Source organism: Schistocerca piceifrons, chromosome 5 (genome assembly GCF_021461385.2).
Source record: "Schistocerca piceifrons isolate TAMUIC-IGC-003096 chromosome 5, iqSchPice1.1, whole genome shotgun sequence".
In the NCBI taxonomy this organism is placed as follows: Eukaryota; Metazoa; Arthropoda; class Insecta; order Orthoptera; family Acrididae; genus Schistocerca; species Schistocerca piceifrons.
The window spans coordinates 261878990-261894749 of NC_060142.1; positions in this window are offsets into that span (position 1 = coordinate 261878990).

A 15760-nucleotide genomic window follows, 5' to 3' on the forward strand; every position below is an offset into this window, starting at 1 on the left:
GGAACGCTAACCACTGCTTGGTATATGCAGAATGTTACTGCACCTGTTCTTTTGCTATTCTTGCAGCAGAAAGCTGACGTATTGTTCCAACAAGCTAATGCTCGCCTACAAACTGCCGGTGAAACTCAACATGCTCTGCTAGTCCTGCAACAACTTCCCTGGCCAGCACTTGTCTGCCATAGAACAGTGTGGGATATGATGGAACCAACAAATTTTGCAGAACTACATGAACATGTCAAGCAGGCATAGCAGAACACATCTCAGGACAGATTCGCCATCTGTATGGTCGACTGGATGTCAGAGTCAGTGCCTACATTGCTGGCTATGGAGGCTACACCATGTACTAATATGGGTGTTTCAGCACAGGTCATTACCTGGTTCCTCAGAACTGCTTGTGCTACTGATTCGTAAATGTAATCTTTTCATGTACTCCATATGCACTGTCGCAACAATAAATCTTGAGTGAATTGGAGACCGCTAAAAGAGTGTACTAATTTTTTTCCGGCAGTGTAGATTAACATTGCACAAGATATAGTGAGACAGTAAAATCAGACAAATGATAGAACTTATTAATATGAAACTTGTTAATGTGATATGCAGTAATGGGTAATGCCAATTACACTACTTGCCATTAAAATTGCTACACCACGAAGATCACATGCTACAGACGCGAAATTTAACCGACAGGAAGTAGATGCTGTGATATGCAAATGATTAGCTTTTCAGAGCATTCACACAAGGTTGGCGCCAGTGGCGACACCTACAACGTGCTGACACGAGGAAAGTTTCCAACCGATTTCTCATGCATAAACAGCAGTTGACCGGCGTTGCCTGGTGAAAGGTTGTTGTGATGCCTCGTGTTAGGAGGCGAAATGCTTACCATCACGTTTCCGACTTTGAAAAAGGTCGGATTGAAGCCTATCGCGATTGCGGTTTATCGTATCGCGACATTGCTGCTCGCGTTGGTCGAGATCCAATGACTGTTAGCGGAATATGTAATCGGTGGGTTCGGGAGGGTAACAGGGAACGCCGTGCTGGATCCCAACGGCCTCGTATCACTAGCAGTCGAGATGACAGGCATCTTATCCGCATGGCTGTAACGGATCGTGCAGGCGCGTCTCGATCCCTGAGTCAACAGATGGGGACGTTTGCAAGACAACAACCATCCGCACGAACAGTTCGACGACGTTTGCAGCAGCATGGACGATCAGCTCTGAGACCATGGCTGCGGTTACCCTTGACGCTGCATCACAGACAGGAGCGCCTGCGATGGTGTACTCAACGACGAACCTGGGTGCACGAATGGCAAAACGTCATTTTTTCGGATGAATCCAGGTTCTGTTTGCAGCATCATGATGGTCGCATCCGTGTTTGACAACATCGCGCTGAACGCACATTGGAAGTGTGTATTCGTCATCGCCATACTGGCGTATCACCCAGCGTGATGATATAGGGTGCCATTGGTTACACGTCTTGGTCACCTCTTGTTCGCACTGACTGTACTTTGAACAGTGGACGTTACATTTCAGATGTGTTACGACCTGTGGCTCTACCCTTCGTTCGATCCCTGCGAGACCATACATTTCAGCAGGATAATGCAAGACCGCATGTTGCAGGTCCTATATGGGCCTTTCTGGATACAGAATATGTTCGACTGCTGCCCTGGCCAGCACATTCTCCAGATCTCTCACCAATTGAAAACGTCTGGTGGCCGAGCAACTGGCTTGTCACAATACGCCAGTCACTACTCTTGATGAACTGTGGTATCGTGTTGAAGCTGCATGGGCAGCTGTACCTGTACACGCCATCCAGGCTCTGTTTGACTCAATGCCCAGGCGTATCAAGGCCGTTATTACGGCCAGAGGTGGTTGTTCTGGGTACTGATTTCTCAGGATCTTTGCACCCAAATTGAGTGAAAATGTGATCACATGTCAGTTCTAGTATAATGTATTTGTCCAATGAGTACCCGTTTACCATCTGCATTTCTTCTTGGTGTAGCAATTTTAATGGCTAGTAGTGTATCGTCAACCATTCAGTATGTTAATTCTATCAAACTGTCATGTAGTCTCCAGTTATGAGAGAGCATAAGTTCTCCTTATCCGTAGAGTATGACAAAGTTTTCTACTCCAAGATAAAGTTTTCTTACCCACGCATGGACTCACTACGATGTTTGGTTGACTCCGAAAAGCAGTTGGAACCGGATAGTTTGAAAGTGTAGCTACTGTACAAAATCAAAAAGTTGTCATCATGTTTGTAGCTTTAACTGTCTCAGTTTCCAATAAAATGCTAATAATTCTGTGAAATATTGCTTAAAATAACATAAAAAGTCTTTGGCTCTGAGATGGGTACTTATACATCTCGAACATAGATCTGTAAAAAAATGATAAAATGCAATTTCGATACCGTAAGCTGCTGGCTCGTCTATAGGCAGTAGCCCCTGCATCACGTATCTCACATCACGTAACTCCTGCAGCTGCTGACTTGACATAGCTTTGCAGATATGTGCAATATCTAATGCTAAGATAAAGTAGTCAACTAGTCAACATTTTCTCTACCTTGCTCATTCAGCCAAAAGACTTGAAACGTGTGCATAATAATGTTATGTAGAAGAAGGTGTAATTAGATGAATGACGAACACTAACTTCACTCAACGAAGATTTATTCAGCATACAAGAGCGCGAAGCGAACTGCCTCGGGCCAGAACACATACAGTAAATATTCAGCTACAGAACATTCCAGTACAACGATTCTTGCCATTTGTGGGTACTTCTAGAATGTACACGAACCGAATACAGAAATTAAAAGTTTAGAGTTCTGCTGAATTTTGAACTGACGACCCTACATGCAACAGTTTAGTATCATAACCACCACACCACGGTGCTACTCAGCTTCTGCTGCGACATCGCTCCCTCCTTAAGCGAACAGCATCTCGGTGTTACGTCGTCCTAGTCTGGGAACGAGTCATCGGTCCCGCATACTCCAACTCCCGGTGACTGATGCTCGCCCTGGCGGTGATCGTCTTACAAGGGAACCTCCCCATCGCACCCCCCCTCAAATTTAGTTATAAGTTGGCACAGTGGATAGGCCTTGAAACACTGAACACAGATCAATCGAGAAGACAGGAAGAAGTTGTGTGGAACTATGAAAAAATAAGCAAAATACACAAACTGAGTAGTCCATGCGCAAAATAGACAATATCAAGGATACTCTGAGCTCAGGAGCGCCGTGGTCGCTTGGTTAGCGTGAGCAGTGCGGAACGAGAGGTCTTTGGTTCAAATCTTCCGTCGAGTGAATAGTTTAATTTTTTATTTTCAGACAATCATCACCACACGTACTGTTTATCAACAAATGTAGGAAATAATCATACAAATGTTCGACAATCGTTCGATTCCTTAAGGAACTTTCCGATTCCTTACCGTTCGGAAAATATTCATTGACCTTTTTATTGAAGTCGCGAGCTATATTTGCTGGATTCATATTGGCCACGGAATACATCTCACGTATTTAATGCACTCTCGTCCAAAGTAGTGAACAGTCAACTGCCAGCCAGGGAGCCTGGTTAGCAGGAATACTCTCTCTTCCGTGCGCTGTAGTCGACTGACGTCGTGTGTTTCGATGTATGTTTAGGTGTAGCGTCCCCATACTACGGCGCAGTTACCTCGCATCGGACGGACAGATAATAATTGTCTGAAAATAAAAAATTAAACTTTTCTCTCGAGGGAAGATTTGAACCAAGGACCTCTTGTTCCGCAGCTGCTCACGCTAACCACACGGCCACGGCACGATTGAGATCACATTATCCTTGATGTTGCCTATCTTGCACATGGACTCTGAGTTTGTACATTTCGCTTTTTTTTCGTAGTTCCACACAACTTCTTCCTGTTTTCTCTATTGATCTGTGTTCAGTTTTTCAAGGCCTATCCACTGTGCCAACTTATAACTAAATCTGAGGGGCGTGCGATGGGGAGGTTCCCTAGTTAGAACTTTTTTTGCCGCTACGCTCTTCGTCACCTTTCCGCTTGTTGCCTGTCGCTGGAGCTTCCAATTTACCCTGGGTGGCAGGATCCTTGTAAAGCTTCATTCGAAGGACCGTATCTCTGATCTTTCGTCGTCTTGCGTCGGGGTCGAAATCTTCAACTTCTTAAGTAAGATCAGACAACGGTCTTACAACCTTATAAGGTCCAAAGAAGCGTCTGAGGAGCTGCTCAGAGAGACCAACGGGAGTGAAGACTCAGACGAGGTCACCAGGCTAGTAGACAACAGGGCGGTGTCTCGCGTCATACCCTCGGCGGTCGTTTTCTTGAGCCTGCAGCGTGCGGAGTCGAGCTAACTGCCGAGCTTCCTCAGCTCTGGTTAACACCTGGCCGATGTAGTCGTCGTCTACGTCATCAAGATGTAACGGAAACACAGTGCCCATCGTTGTAGTCGCCTCACGCCCATGCACCAGGATCCTGTTGTGTCTCGTTTGGCGGTGTTGTAGGCAAACGTCACGAAAAGTAGCACCTCATCCCAGTTGCTCTGCTCAACATTGACGAACATTGATAGAATATCGGTCAAGGTCTTATTAAGGCGTTCAGTAAGCCCGTTAGTTTTCGGATGGTAGGCAGTCGTCATGTGATGAGTAATGTTGCACCGACGGTTTCTCTCTGTCACAAGATTCGATTGAAAAACTTTCCCTCGATCCGTAATTAACGACCTTGGGGCACCGTGTTTTAATACAATGTCTTCCACCATGAATTTGGCTACCTCGAATGCTTCGGCTGTTTTCACGGCTTTTGTAATGGCATAGCGTGTCAGATAATCAGTGAAAATAATAATCCATCTATTGCCATTAACAGACGTTGGAAATCGTTGGAGGAGGTCAATCCCAAACATGCTGGAAAGGCGTTTCGACTGGTGGAATTGGTATGAGTGGGCCAGGTGGGTTTTTGAGGAACTGCCTTCCTCCTCTGTCACTCTTGACAGTGGGACACATAGTGACGGACATTCCTAAATAAACTTGGCCACAAAACTCTATTGCGGAATCTATCGTAGGTCTTAATAAATCCTAAATGTCCGGCCTCAGGCGTGTCATGGAATTTCTGTAGAACATCTAAGCGCATGTGTTTAGGAATCACTGGTAGCCACCTCTTTCCAAACGGATCAAAGTTTTTCTTGCAAAATAATTCATTAACTACTTTAAATTGTCCTTTTACATCCTCTGACCGATATAAGGCAAGCATAATTTGAGATATCTTGGCGTCCTTCTTCTGCTCAGCAGAGAGATCCTGGAGTGCAGAGGGACAGTCACTATCTTCATCAAAGTCTTGATGGTCTTGCACAGGGTTTCTTGAGAGACAGTCGGCATCTTGGTATTTTCTTCCACTTTCGTACACTATGGTAATGTCATACTCTTGAAGACGTAGTGCCCACCTGGCGAGTCGTCCTGTTGGATCCTTAAGACTTGTCAGCCAATAAATTGAATGATGATCTGTAACAACTGTGAATATCCTTCCATAGAGATACTGCCGAAATTTGCACATGGCCCAGATCACAGCAAGACATTTTCTTTCTGTAGTTGAGTAGTTTCTCTCGACTTTTGTAAGTGTCCGAGAAGCAAAGGCTATAACCTTCTCTTTTCCATCCGAAATTTGCACCAGAACAGCACCGATACGATACCCACTGGCATCTGGGTGTAGTTCTGTAAGTGCTCTCTCATCATACAGACAAAGTACGGGGTCAGTCGTCAGAGCTTTTCACAGCACTTCGAAAGAATCTTGTTGAGCACCACCCCAGATAAATTTAGCATCAGATTTTAACATCTCTTGGAGTGGCATGGTTTTGATACAAAAGTCTTTGATAAAACGACGGTAATAAGAACATTATCCGTGGAGGCTTCTCACATCTCTAATACTTTTAGGAATAGGAAATTCCGTTATAGATCTCACCTTTTCTGGGTCTGGCCGCACACCTTCGTTTGACACAAGATGTCCAAGTGTTTTGATTTCTTTTACTGCAAAGAGACACTTTCTTGGATTAAGTTTCAGTCCGGCTTGTAGGAGACAGTTATGAACGGCCCTCAGTCTTTTTATACGTTCATCAAATGTCTCTGAGAACACTATAATGTCATCTAAATAACAAAGACACATCGTCCACTTCAGGTGACGTAGATGATTATTCATCATCCGTTCAAAAGTTGCTGGTGCATTACACAAACCAAACAAGCTCTCAGGGGTGACGAATTCAGTTTTCTCACGATCAGACTCATATACTTCGATTTGATAGTATCCCGAATACATGTCCATGGTTGAGAAATACTTAGCCCCCTTCAGACAATCTAGTGTATCGTCAATTCGTGGAAGAGGGTAAACGTCCTTTTTAGTTATCTTATTAAGTTTCCTGTAATCAACACAAAAGCGCCAACTGCCATCCTTCCTCCTGACGAGGACCACTGGCGACGACCATGGGTTCTGCGAAGGCTGAATGATGTCGTTCTTCATCATGTTCTCTACCTCGTCGCGAATTATTCGACGTTCCGTTGCTGACACACGGTGTGCTCTCTGGCTTATTGATTGATGGTCTCCAGTGCTAATCCGGTGCTTCACCGTCGATATGTCTACTTTGCTCTTCACCAGTGGATTGAAGCATTCAGAGAACGCTTGAAAAATGGCAAACAGCTTTCTCTGTTGTTCCTTTGTGAGATCTGGTGATAGTCGAGCTAGAAGATCTCGTCTCGTAGTGTTAGCACTAATTTCGCCCACAGACTCGGCATGGGAGTTTTCTATGACGCTGAGCTGTTCTTCAATTTACGGCTCAGTGTTTACTATGCACATGCGTCTTGGAAGGATCTGTGGTTCTCAGCGACAGTTAACTATCCACAATTCACCGAATCCGTTCGTAAACGAGACGACAGAGGCTGGGATGACCAAGTTATTCTTCAGTGGTATGCTTCTCATACATTCCACTACAATATCCATGGGTTGATGCATGGCATGACACATGTCAGTTATCTTTCTAGCGCTGACTGCAGGAATGATCACTTCATCCAGCACACATAATCTCCACACACACTCGGATGCGCATCTTTCTGTCCACTGTATCTCATCTCATCTAGCATAATCTTCGAGCGACCACAATCTATAATTGCCTGAGAAGCTTTCAAAAAGTCCCATCCGAGAATGAGTCATGACTACACTCTTGTAAGACGATAAATTCTAAGGGCTGAGGAATGACACATCGAATGACATCTTCCTGTAGGTTTCACCTATTTCCCATAAGCCACCTTCAGCAGAGATGTTTTGTTGTCGACGAATAAGGTTTTCTGCAACTGGCGACGGTACTTCTCCGAAAGGACTGAATATTATGCTCCTTAGTCCACAAGAGCTTGAGCTGGTCGGCCATCCATGAGGATATCGACGTAGTTTCCTATCATTTTTATAGTGATCGACGGCGGAGGATTTTTCTCTTCGGCAGCCTCACCTCCAAGGAAGGTCGCACCCTTTAGTTTTCCAGGTTGAGGTGGCTAGGTGATAGGCTGGAGCTTCTAAATGGCGATGGAGACCTTGATCGGCGTGTTGGGGAGCGTCCTCTCCAGCGGCTAGCTTTCGGCGATGGTGACCTACGTCGTCCTGGACCCACATCTTCTTGTTCATCTTCGTCATCTGGGGTTGGCGTCGGCTAAGATCGGTCTGCTGTCTTCTGGCGCGAGTGTGATCAGATATCCACCGCCTTTCTCGACAATAGCGCACCACATGTCCCGGTCGTCCGCAGTGGAAACATACTGGTTGGTTATCCTGGGTCCTCCAGACGTCAGTCTTCCTTGGTGCCAGAACAGGTTCCTCATGTGGCGTTGTAGGAACGTAACTCCGCCTGGTTCTCGACTTTTTCACCGTTTTAAAGGGAAATGAAGGTCGAGAGATTGGGTTCCATGTCTATTCCACTTCCTCCCTTATGATCTCTTGAAGCGTCTCGATTTTTTGTTCGCTGTGCAATCCAAGTGTCTTCTGAACTTCCCCTATCACTATGTGACGAAGAACACTTGTGAAATCAGTTGCTTCCTCCATCAGAGACATCGATACGACGTTTGGAAGCCGTCAGACTTCTTGCTTGTAATTTTTTTTGATGCATTGTCTCGATATACTGGCACCATTTTATGAAGCCGTCTGCTGTCGAAACCTCCTTCAGGAGTAGGGCTTGATACATGTCCTCAGCAACACCCTTCATGAGATGTGCAACCTTATCTTCCTCCTTCATTCTAGGATCCACTATTTTACACAGCTTCAAGACGTCTTGAATGTAGGATGCTGTAGTTTCTCCTGGTCGCTATGCCCTGCACTTTAATTTATCTTCAGCCTTGCACTTCTGTCGTTGTGTCGCCGAAATAGTTGCACAGTTCCGCCTGGAATACTTTCCAGCTTGTGAACTTCTCCTCATTGTTCTCATACCACTGCTTGGAAGTGCCCTCCAAGTAGAAAAATATGTTAGCCAAACACACGGTGTCATCCCATTTTTTAATTTGGCTGTACGCTCATGTAACTTCAGCCACTTGTTTGGATTTTGTCCATCGGCACCAGAGAACCCGGAAGGATGTCTCATGTGGTGGCACACAGTTGCTGTCATCGTAACGGCCTCTTCTTCTTCTCTCTCCGGTAGATTGCGATCTGTTGAATATGGTTCGAACTTGGGTTTCTCGCCACGTAAACGGCGGCTCTGTCGTGGCCTGATGAGAGCCACTGTGTAGTCGCGTTATCACAAGTTCCAATACCCAGCCCCTCCACCAGAATAATCTCACGTAGAAGAAGGTGTAATTAGATGAATGACGAACACTAACTTCAGAACTTGCACATACAACAGCGCGGAGCGAACTGCCTCCGGCCAGAACACATACAGTATATGTGCAGCTACAGAACATTCCAATACAATGATTCTTGCCATTTGTGGATACTTCTAGAATACTCGAACCGAATATAGAAATGAAAATTGTACAGTCCAGGTGAGTTTTGGACTCACAGCCCTCCATGCAACAATTTAGCATCATAACCAGTACACCACATTGCTACACATTTTCTATTTTTTGATAAATAATTCAAGTCGTTCAGATATTTTTTAGCACAGCGCCAATTTACACTATTCATGTGAAACTTACATAACTTTTTGATATGGAAATAGTGTAGTATAGTGAATATCTTTACGTATTTTGATAAATAATTCAGGTCGTTTGGTTACTCTTGTACACAACGCAAAAAAATTCGTATCATTTGGATACTTTTGAACGAGGTTTCTACACACTGGCTGCCTGTTTTGTTTTAATGCCTGGTAAAATAGTGTGCTGTCATTATCTGTTTAATTTTTTAAACATTCCACCATTAGCATGATGGATTTTTAAATTTCCAGCCACCACGATCTTGTATTTTTAAACATCCCGCCAAGGGCCTCATGGAATTTGATGTCATTGCCTCTAGACAACCCACAAATGTTGGCAGAAATACCCACACTGGGTCCTGAAGCCACGACTTCTAGATCTGAACCCAGGATTGAGTACTATTAGTCCTTTAGAAAAGTGTTTTGCTACTTTCTTTTGATGTTAATGGATTTTGTTTTGCTTAAATATTTCTGATCTTTCTATCATCGTTGTTTGGTGAAATTGCGGTTATCTCTGTCACGACTTTTGTTATCTTCATAAATTAATTGTACATGTTATTTGAATATGCCTAGTGAAGGCCTAATTTGCTTTTCATTGCACAATTTTGAGTGAGGCCAAACAAATATATAAGAATCCAAACCTCTATAGACAAAAAAATCTCAACAAAATAAGTGAATAGCAGCTGTACAAGCTGTATTACATGATGTTAAGAGTAAGATCGTATCTGCTGAGTGGCTCAAAATCATTAAAAAGTTTGGTCGGATGTAATATCAGTCAGTTAAACCATGTTGACCACAAGGGCACCGAAGGGAAAGATGATAAAATAAGGCCTAAATGCTAAATTTTAGCTTTCAAAACATCCACCAAGCAATCACAACACATTTAATACATTCTGCCACATATATTTGCGATAATTGTGAGATACTGAAATAAATGAGGACTTGACACAGTGTCCTATAAATTCTACACAGAGTATGTAGAGGAACTATACCCCCCTGTAGCACAGTTGACTATAGGTCAGTGAGACCCCGTAGTATTCCAGTCTGCAAGAAGTATCACAGCACTGATATGTGTAACTGTAGACCTATGTAACGAACATCAGTTCTGTACTGAAATATGGAAAATATGAGGTCATTCTAACAGTAAACTGTGCTAGTTTGTCGCGATATTTTTATTCTAGATAATGAAAGAAATCTGATATTACATACGAGGGTTTCCCAGAAAGTAATGCACTTCATTTTTTTTCAACAATTCTGTATTGAACATAATGAGAACTACACACACCAAAGAATGGTGTTTTATCTACACACCCTATTTTTTCATGTAATCTCCATTCTGTTCTATGGCCTTTCTACAGCAGAAAACAAGGGCGCATACGCCCTGTCGGTACCAATTCTTGCCCTAGTGGCGGAGTTAGTGCTTCACTGTGTGAACCACCTCCTCAAAATGTCATCGACGAATGGTATCCTTTAAGAGCCCAAACAAGTGGAAATCTGAGGGGGCTAGGTCAGGGCTGTAGGGTGGATGGGGTGACACTGTCCAACCCCATTTTGTGATGTGTTCAAGCAGTCTTCAGTCTTGTGTGGGGCCGAGTGTTATCGTATTGTAGCAAAACATCTCATGTGTTGCCATGTCACCAAAGTCACTGGCAGCGCTTGTGTAGTTTTGTTAATGTGTTGATACATGCTTCTAGGTTAATGGTACCATCTCTTGGCATCACATCGATGAGAATCACACCTTCACAGTCCCAGAACATGGTGATCATGACCTTACCGGTGGAAGCAGTTGCTTTGAATTTTTTCTTCTGTGGGGAGTGGGAATGGCGCCATTCCATCGATTGTCGTTCTGTTTCAGCCACAAAATGTTGAACCCAGGTTTCATCACCTGTCACAATCCGGGACAAGAAGGCTTCCCCCTCAGCTTCAAAACACTGCAACAAATGAAGACAAAATGGTTCAAATGGCTCTGAGCGCTATGGGACTTATCATCTGAGGTCATCAGTCTCCTAGAACTTAGAACTACTTAACCTAACTAACCTAAGGACATCACACACATCCATGCCCGAGGCACGATTCGAACCTGCGACCGTAACGGTCGCGCGGTTCCAGACTGAAGCGCCTAGAACCGCTCGGCTACTAGCGGCGGCAAATGAAGACCAATGTTTTTTCTGTGTAATTTGTAATCCACCGTTAGACACTGCGGAACCCATCGTGCACACACTTTTGAATATCCAAGAGTACAGATAATTGCATCCACACTTCCTTTGCTGATTGACAGATCCAGCGCCAACTGCCGAGTCGTAATGCGTCTGCCCTCGCGAATGACATCAGCTCGCTGCAACATGTCAGGCGTGACAGCCGTTTATGGTCTCCCCGGCCGCTGCAAATAGTGAAGCTCCACCAGATCGCCTTCTGATGACCTCACCCTCTGTGTCCAGCGGCTGACTGCACTTCAATTGACAGCAGATGGTCCATAGACTATGCAAAAGCGTTTGTGAATATTCCTCACAGTTTCTTTCTCTACAGTGAGAAATTCAGTGACGGCACATTGCTTGTAATGTACATCACCTACAGACGCCATTTTGAAACTGTCCTGCAGCTACATTATCTATCGAAAGTGGCAGAAGCTCAGGAGACTTCAAATAATACATACATAAAGTTTTGCATTCATAGCATTGTTTTCGGCTGAGAAAAAAAATGGGGTGGATTACTTTCTGGGCAACCCTCGTATTTTGATATCTTAACTATTTTTCTACATAGCCACTATTCTCATTTAAACATTCGCCAGAGCTCTTTACAGCCTTTCCTATGCATGTGTACTGAGTTTCTGCCAAGTTGATGGACCAGTTACTAATGTCATCTTGTTTCAGAACTTCATCAATTGGAGAAGAAGACTGAATTACTCTTTGCTGACTCCAGTCAAACAGTTGTATGTTCAAAAACTGATCACTTAAATTTCCAAAGCAAATCCTTCGTCAACACAGCAGAATGCGGTTGAGCATTATCGCGAAGGAGCACAGCACCGCTGGACAACAATCCACGCCGTTTCTTTTGGACGATGCACTGCAGTCAGTAAAGAGTGTCACAGAAGGCTGCTGCATTTATGGCCTTTCCTCTAGGCGCGAAGTCGACGAGTAGGACGACCTCTTGATCCCAAAACTCTATGGCATAAGATTTTGTTACTCAGAATTTGTTTGGCCTCTTTTGGTTTTGTTGGAGATCGCGAATGATACCATTCCAATGAGTGGGGCTTTGTTTCCCGACTTTTATGTGAAACACAGGTTTCGTCAGCAGTAACACTGTGGTTCAAAAACTCCTAGTTATTATTATTCTATTGACTGAGAAAAGTCAGTGCTACTCCTATTCGTTGTTTTTTATGGTCATTTGTCGTAAGTCGAGAAACTCACCGGGCACACACTTTTCTATAACCTAAATCACCACTAACAAGTTCATAAAGAACTGATTTTAGGAAAGTGTGATCTAACTCCATCAATAGAGGGACGTCTGTCCTGTTGAAATTTTTCCCCAGACGGCTTTTTGTTATGAATTCGTTCGTTCGCTGTCAAATATGACGCAGTATTTTCGAACTGAAGCTTCATTCTTCACAGTTCCGTAAACATTGTTTGTCTGTCTGTAAATTTTGGGAGTATGGACTTCTTTTTGCATTCAGAAATCGTATTTCACTAAGAACCCTACACTTGGCGGGACCACTAACTCTGTCGCATATGTTAAAATCACACAAATATTGTAAACAAGAAACGACTATTTCTGCTCGCTGTTTGCGTCGTAGTGGCGCCAGCGATTAGGATGATGAAGGAGGAGAACTGCACACCAGGTCAGATCAAAACGATATTTTCTTTTTAGAATGACCTACGTATACCAACTTCTCGTATGAAGACTTTTATGGAGACTTTACGACTCCTATGTAGGAATCAACATGGCTTCAGTGACTACTGTTCATGTGTAAACCATAATGCTTCCATTATTCATAAAATCCAGAAGACGGTCGATTGTGGGGATGTGGTAGACGCAGTTTTTATTGATTTCTAGACAGCGTTCGATGCAGTTCCGCTCCGTCACATTGCAAACAAAATAGCTGCATACGGAATATTCAAACAAATATGCAATTGGACAGAGGACTCCCTTGTGAACAGACCTCAGCATAACGTTCTTAACGAAAAATTATCGTCATAATGAAGATAGCATCTGTCATAGGACAGCAGCTTTTATGACATATTTGAAAGATTAGGCAGATTGTCTGTTGCACACTGTAATTTTTCGCAGGTGATGCAGTTGAGAATAAAGAAGTTGCTACGAAATGGAGTGACAATTGGCATTTAGCCCAGAATGTAAATAAATGTGATGCAACGCTCGTAAATAGACGAAAGGATTCTGTAACGTTTGTCTACATATCAGCATTAACTCACTGGTATCAGTCACAACCTTCAAGAACCTAAGAATTTCTGTCCAGAGATACTTAAGATTGAAAGACAACACATTAAACTGAGGAGCAGGACACAGATTCGAAACTTAGTTTTCATGGCGTAATCCTAAGGAAATGTAGTTCATGTGCAAAAGAGATCCATTACAAAAAGTTCTTTGATCAATTCTTGAGTATTGTTCTTCGATCTAGGACTCTTGCCAGGCTTAATTTATGGAAGGCATAGAAATATACAAACAAAAGCTGTACAATTCGTCTCTAGTTTATTTAGTTACAGTCAGAGTGTCACAGAAATCCTCAACAAACTATAGTAGGCGATGTTACAAGAAATACTTGTGTGTCACAGAGAGCCTTACCTACAAAATTCCAAGGACATTATTTTCAAAATGACTCAGAATCATGTTGCTTCCTCCAAGATCTCGCTCAATAACCGTTACACAAAATTAGAGAAACCTTGGCTCATACTGAAGGGTAGCAACAGTATTTCTACCTCGGTACATTTTGTAAATGGAAAAGAAAGGAGGGAAAAAATACTGACAGACATTGTGTCCTCCACCACACATCATGGGGAGGTATGCTGAATACAGATCTAGATGTAGATATTTATATATGATGATTCTGTTAAAAGTGTGGAGATGCTGTAGTATTTCCAGTCTTTCCTCCTGGCTTATTAAGGTGAACTCAAAATGTACTCAAAATGTTCCCTCTGTATTTTTCATTGCAATATATTGGCATAGGAACATGAAGTAATTTTGTATAGGTAGCTCAATGTGGGACACTATGCCCATAATATTTTTCCTCCTTTAAGACATTGTGAAGGCTCCACATGATGTTGCATAAATAACAAAAGTTACAATTTTTACAACTCACTTCCATACCATATTCTGAAAATACTGACTCTAAAGAAAAGACACTGTAACTCGTTTTTTAGTGAAAATATGCAGCAACATATAGTTAATCCATTTTTAAATCGACTATAGTATTATTATTATGTACTGTGAACATGAGTTAAATAAGGCGATTCAATAATTTTAGGCAGTGGGTTGCCTAATGAAGGTTGTGATCCTTCTGTACCCCCAAAAACCTTCTATTTCTACATACATACATACAGACATACATTAATACTTGTTCCATAGATTATGAATACATTTTGTAATGATGTGGAACATGTCGCTTTAACAGAATAATTAATTAATAATTTTTTTACAGTTACTACTACATATGTAAAAATTCATCTATTTAGTAGGAGATGTCATTCAGAAATTCTTTTGATTTGCTTTTAAATGTTAGTCAGCTATCTGTCAGACTTTTAATGCTATTTGGCAAATGACCAAAGATTTTTGTGGCAGCATAATTCACCCCTTTCTGTGCCAAAGTCAGATTTATCCCAGAATAGTGAAAATCAGCATTTCTTCTAGTGTTATAGCTATGGACTTCGCTGTTATTTTTTGATTGAGGTGGGTTATTGATAACAAATTTCATAGATGAATATATGTAATGCGAAGGTACTGTGAATATCTTGAGTTCCTTAAATAAATGTCTGAAAGGTGATCTTGGTTGGGATGCAGCTACTATTCTGATTACACACTTTTATACAATGAATACTTTCTCTCTTAATGAGGAATTGCCCCAAAATATGATGCCATATGAAAGCAGTGAATGAAAACAGGCATAATAGGCTAATTTACTGATATGTTTATCTCCAAATTTGCAATATTTTATAACTAATAACTTAAGTAGCTGAACCTAACCATTTCCACATATCATCAATATGTTTCTACCAATTCTGTTTCTCATCAATGCACACATGCAGAAATTTTGACTATTCTGCCTTAGTAACATATTTCTGTTCATAGTCTACATTTATCAATAGTGTTATGCCATTTAGTGTACAGAATTGTATAATCTGTGTTTTCTCAAAATTTAGTGAGAGTCCATTTGCAAAGAACCACTTATCAATTTTCTCGAAGACATTATTTACAGTTTCGTCAGCTGATTCTTGTTTGTTCAGTGTGATTACTATATTTGTATTAGCAGCAAAAAGAACTAGCTTTGCATCTTCATGAATATAGAGTGGCAAGTCATTAATATATATTAAGAAAAATAAGGGACCAAGACTGAATCCTGTGGGACACCATTCTTGATACCTCCCCAGTTACAGGACCTTGCTAATTTTTGCAGACTATCTATGCTGACAAT